The sequence below is a fragment of the Somniosus microcephalus genome, chromosome 1, assembly GCF_052327205.1.
Source record: "Somniosus microcephalus isolate GS21.2 chromosome 1, FLI_Smic_1.0, whole genome shotgun sequence".
NCBI classification, from domain to species: Eukaryota; Metazoa; Chordata; class Chondrichthyes; order Squaliformes; family Somniosidae; genus Somniosus; species Somniosus microcephalus.
The window spans coordinates 355,325,371-355,331,647 of NC_140987.1; positions in this window are offsets into that span (position 1 = coordinate 355,325,371).

The following is a 6,277-nucleotide window of genomic DNA, read 5'->3' on the forward strand; positions in this document are numbered from 1 at the left end:
TTTGCGAGCATGGAAATAACATCCGTTACCACATCTGTGGGAAAGTGTATTGTGTGAAGTTTTTTGTTTCTACTCGCGGGCAGCATGTATCGTTTTGATGAGTCAATGACCAAACACGTCACGGTTAAAACACGCATTAGAGTGGTGAGCTTTGACTAGTTTATTTTAATAATTTATGTTATCCACAGTATAACAACCTCTTGTCAAGACTAAAGGGGCCTTGTTATCCTATTGGACTGGTTGGGTGCCAGAGTAAGTACATTACAACAGTGACTACACTTCAAAAGCACTTCATTGGCTGTAAAGCACTTAGATTCGTCCTGAGGTCGTGAAAGGTGCTATATAAATACGTCTTTCTTTTCTTTGTGCTCCAGTAGGCAAATTATCAGTTGAAGCACAACCTTTTGCAATGCATTTCTTTAATTTTAGAAATTAAAAAAAGTCTTGGCAGATACGTCTTTAGGTATCGTTTTAAATATTGATAACTTTGCAGCCTCGCCAAAGTTACCTTTTAAAGAAATGGCATTTCATCAACTTGTTCCTCCACTATTTGTTCTCCAATAATTTTCACTTACCCTGCAACATCATGCATCATTTTGTAGCTCAGAACACAAAGCAGGCAACCTGCTGCCCAACCTTGACCAATGCAGTTCTTGAAGCAGCCATTAGGTGAACAAGAACAAGCCGTCGGTCTCTGCATTTGTGTGTGTATTTGTGTTGAATCATGGAAATTACAGCACAGGATAGGGCCATTTGGCCCATCACACTTGCTGGTTCTAGTCCTTCAGCTGGAGCTATGTACTCCAATCTCACTCGTTTCAGTTTAACTTTTGCTTCTCTTTTTTTCCTTCTTTCATTGTCTTGCTTGTACTTGCTATTTTGGTTAAGTTGGTTCCTGCAACGTAAACAGATTACACATTAGGGCATGGTAGATTACTGAAGTTATTTCTTGTAAACAAAAAAATACATATCTTGCAAAAACATGATTGAATTTTACCCGTTGAATTCTCTTTTGTGTCTTCAAATATCTTCACTGAAGTTTTAGCTTGGCCTCTCAAAAGCCTGGCTGTGACTGCATGGGGATAATTTCCTGCCCCAGTTAGGCAGGCAGGGGTTAAGAATTGAGTAGGGGCCCATGTAGCTGGGCCATGCCTATTTCTCCTTATTCGTAGATAGTGATCGTCAGCATCAGTTACCCATGATGCCATAATTGCTTGAAATATAGATAGTTATATTCAAGTAAGGCAGTAATGATGGGAATGGACATTCCAGTTGTTTCTCCATGCATAACTATTTCAGTATGTGTGTTGAGAATATGGTCTGAATACAAACAAAAATGAATTGGAGTAGGTATTAAACAAAATGTTTAAATAAATCTATTTAAGTGTTGAACAGAGAAACGTCTTTTCTCATCTTAAATTGAGTATTTTCTTTTTGCCAAAAGAAAGAATAAAGGAGTTGACTTGTGAAAGCTTCTCATAGAAAATGTAAATGTTTGAATTAGTGACAGCTGTTGGACAGAGAAATGTGCCCCCCCTCAAAAAAAAAAAATCACAAAACACTGAACTCAATGTTTAGAGAGATCTCTTGGAAACTTACAAGCCAATAGTTCCAGATGCTGGACTTCCTACCCTCCCCCCACCCCACCATCACCATTCCTTGGGCTGTTTTGAAATGCCTTCCTTCTCCCTTCATTGATGTTCTTCCAAACCACAGATCACAGAGCTCCCACCAATGTCACCAAACCCCAACATCCACATCCCAGTGTCGCCAAACCCCAACATCCACATCCCAGTGTCACCAAACCCCAACATCCACATCCCAGTGCTGTCAAACCCCAACATCCCCAGTCCAGTGCTGTCAAACCCCAACATCCCCAGCCCAGTGCTGTCAAACCCCAACATCCCCAGTCCAGTGCTGTCAAACCCCAACATCCCCAGCCCAGTGTCACCAAACCCCAGGTCCCCAGCCCAGTGCTGTCAAACCCCAGGTCCCCAGTCCAGTGCTGTCAAACCCCAACATCCCCAGCCCAGTGCTGACAAACCCCAACATCCCCAGCCCAGTGCTGACAACCCCCAACATCCCCAGCCCAGTGCTGACAAACCCCAACATCCCCAGCCCAGTGCTGTCAAACCCCAACATCCCCAGTCCAGTGCTGTCAAACCCCAACATCCCCAGCCCAGTGTCACCAAACCCCAGGTCCCCAGCCCAGTGCTGTCAAACCCCAGGTCCCCAGTCCAGTGCTGTCAAACCCCAACATCCCCAGCCCAGTGCTGACAAACCCCAACATCCCCAGCCCAGTGCTGACAACCCCCAACATCCCCAGCCCAGTGCTGACAAACCCCAACATCCCCAGCCCAGTGCTGTCAAACCCCAGGTCCCCAGCCCAGTGCTGTCGAACCCCAGGTCCCCAGCCCAGTGCTGTCGAACCCCAGGTCCCCAGCCCAGTGCTGTCGAACCCCAGGTCCCCAGCCCAGTGCTGTCGAACCCCAGGTCCCCAGCCCAGTGATGTCAAACCCCAACGTCCCCAGCCCAGTGCCGCCAAATCCTGGGTCCCCCAGCCCAGTGTCACCAAACCCCAGGTCCCCAGCCCACTGCCGACAAACCCCAGGTCCCCAGCCCAGTGTCACCAAACCCCAGGTCCGCAGCCTAGTGATGCCAAACTCCAGAAAGAAAGACTTGCATTTATATAGTGCCTTTCACAACCACCGGACATCCCAAAGCACTTTACAGCCAATGAAGTACTTTTTGAAGTGTAGTCACTGTTTTAGTGAACGCAGCAGTCAATTTGTGCACAAACAGCAATGTTTTGGTCGCCTTATCTGAGGAAGGATGTTGTACTGGAATTTTTTGAGGATGTAACTGGTAGAATAGATAAGGGAGAACCAATGGATGTGGTGTATTTGGACTTTCAGAAGGCTTTCGATAAGGTCCCGCATAAGAGATTAGCATGTAAAGTTAAGGCACATGGGATTGGGGGCAAGGTATTGACTTGGATAACGAACTGGTTGGCAGACAGAAAGCAAAGAGTTGGAATAAACGGGTCTTTTTCCCGAATGGCAGGCAGTGATTAGTGGGGTACCGCAGGGATCGGTCCTTGGACCCCAGCTATTCACAATATATACTAATGATTTGGACGAGGGAACTAGATGTGATATCTCCAAATTTGCAGACAACACAAAGCTGGGTGGGCGTGTGTGCTGTGAGGAGGATGCCAAGAAACGACAGGATGATTTGGACAGGTTGGGTGATTGGGCAGAAGCATAGCAGATGCAATATAACATGGATAAATGTGAGGTTATCCACTTTGGTGTCAGAAACAGGAAGGCAGATTATTATCTGAATGGCAATAGATTGGGAGAAGGGGAAGTGCAACGAGACCTGGGTGTCCTTGTGCACCAGTCGCTGAAGGTAAGCATGCAGGTGCAGCAGGCGGTTAAGAAGGCAAATGGTATGTTGGCCTTCATAGCGAGAGGATTCGAGTACAGGAGCAAGGATGTCTTGCTGCAGTTGTACAGGGCCTTGCTGAGACCGCACCTTGAGTATTGTGTGCAGTTTTGGTCACCTTATCTGAGGAAGGATGTTCTTGCCATGGAGGGAGTGCAGCAAAGATTCACCAGGCTGATACCTGGGATGGCAGGAATGACGTATGAGGAGAGATTGGGTCGATTGGGCTTATACTCGCTGGAGTTTAGAAGAATGAGGGGGGATCTCATTGAAACTTATAAAATTCTGACAGGACTAGACAGACTAGATGCAGGAAGGATGTTTCCAATGGTCGGGGAATCCAGAACCAGGGGTCACAGTCTAAGGATAAGGGGTAGGCAATTTAGGACAGAAATGAGGAGGATTTTCTTCACCCAGAGAGTGGTGAACCTGTGGAATTCTCTGCCACAGAAGGCAGTAGAGGCCAATTCATTAAATATATTCAAGAAGGAGTTAGATGTATTTCTTAAGGCTAATGGGATCAAGGGGTATGGGGAGAAGGCAGGGACAGGGTACTGAATTTTGATGATCAGCCATGATTGCATTGAATGGCGGAGCAGGCTTGAGGGGCCGAATGGCCTACTCCTGCTCCTATCTTCTATGTTTCTGTAATGACCAGATAATTTGTTTCTGTTATGTTGATTGAGGGATAAATATTGGCCAAGCCACTGGGGATAACTCCCCTGCTCCTCTTCAAAATAGTGCCATGGGATCTATTACATCCACCTGAGAGAGCAGATGGAGCCACGGTTTAACGTCTCATCCAAAAGACGGCACCTCCAACAGTGTAGCACTCTCTCAGCACTGCACTGGAGTGTTGGCCTGGATTTTTGTTCTCAAGTTTCTGGAGTGGGACTAGGAAGTCACAACCTTCTGAGTCAGAGACGAGAATGCTACCCACTGAGCCACGGCTGACACCAGAACCACCTCCTTAGTACTACCAAAGTCCAGGACCATCTGCAGTGCAGCTAACACCCATCCCCTCCCTGTACTGCTCTACCAGGTACTTGCTTCCAACTGGTACATCTTGCATACCATCTTGCTGTGTATTCTCAGTTTTAAAACGGTAAAGCGTATACAATCTTAGGTAAAGAAATTTATATAAATCAAGACCACTCATGGTTTTCACACAATAATGGAGAGTTGTAGAATTCAAATCTCAGCGCACCCATAAAAGTCTCAGAATACTATGTAATAAAAATGGAATTTGACTTGTTCAGTCAGGACAAATCATGCATTAATGGCTATTATAAAACAGTTTGGGGGAGGAATTTCATACCTTAGCGCCTGGCGCAGGAGCTAATGGGGCGCTGAGGCAGCGCTGCAGCGAGGCGAATCCAGCACCGCACGCCAAATTCGGCCCCCCCCCCCCATAGCGCAGTCGCTCCGAGTTAGCGCCAGGGATTTCAGCGCCAGGCAAATCGTGATGTCAGCGAGCGTGCAATGCTCACTGGGCACCCGATCTGCCAAACATATTGCCCCCTGCCACAGCGCCTACTCCTAACAGCAACAGGGAGAGGAGGTGTCAAGTAGGCAGATGCTGGTTCCAGGGGTGCTATTTAAAGGGATCATTAGTAATAAGTCACAGCTGTCAGGTTAGTGGTGTTGCAGTGCTTGTCAGTTTGAGATTGAGTTCAGCTCTTGAACTGTCATTCAAAGGTTGTTTAGTCTCCGGAGTGTTGCGGCTTCTAAAAGTTAGTTACATTTATTCTCTCAAAATATCAAAGTGCTGCACTTCCTTATATTAATGGGGGCTGTATTGGCAGTCGACCTCGCCCTCCAGGATCTACTGCAGAGGGAGCATAGGCAGTGAGAAAGATTGGAATATATGGCCAGAGGAAGGAGGAGGGCCATCAGGGCTCTCAACAGCAGGCCTTGCCCTCAGAGTGTCTTCCGACAGCAATTCTCCTACATTCAATTAAGCCAGGAGTAGTGTATTAGAATGCTCCACTTCAGCAAGGAGGTGGTCACAGAACTCTGCCACCTCCTGCAACCAGACCTTGAGACTCGGATCAGGACAAGGATGGCTCACTCAGTGGCATTCAAGGTCACCGTCACACTCAATTTCTTCACCAGCGGATCCTTCCAGTCTGCAACAGGAGATAAAAGTAACATCTCGCAGTTTGCCATCTAGCGGGGAGGTCACAGACGCTCTCTACAGTAGGAGAAGGGACTACATTTCCTTCCCCATCACCAGAGAGAAGCAGGACGAGCGTGCTTGTGGCGTTGCCAGAATAGTGGGATTCCCCCTGGTGCAGGGCACCATTGACTGCACCCACGTGGCTTTGCGGGCACCATATAACATTCCTGAGGTCTTCCGTAACTGCAAAGGCTACCACTCACTTAATATCCAGTTGGTGTGCGACCACAGACAGCGAATCCTCAATGTGAATGCCCGCTATCCTGGCAGCAGCCACGATGCCATCACCCTGCACCAGACTATTGTGCCAGCACTCTTCCAGCTGCCACATCAAGCTCGCAGCTGGCTGGTTGGAGACAAGGGGTATCCACTCTCCACCTGGCTCGTGGCTCCCCTCCGCAACCCCAACACTCCTGCTCAGCATTCATAATGAGAGCCATCCTGCCACCAGGAACATCATTGAGCAGACCATCGGCCTGCTGAAGCAACGGTTCCGCTACCTTGACCACTCGGGAGGAGCCCTCCAGTACTTGGTGGAGCGGGTGTCCCATTTTGTCGTGGTGTGCTGCATGCACCACAATCTGGCCATCATGAGGTCCCAGTCCTTGCCAGCAGGGGTTGTGGGACCACCTCAGGAGAAGGAAGATGAGG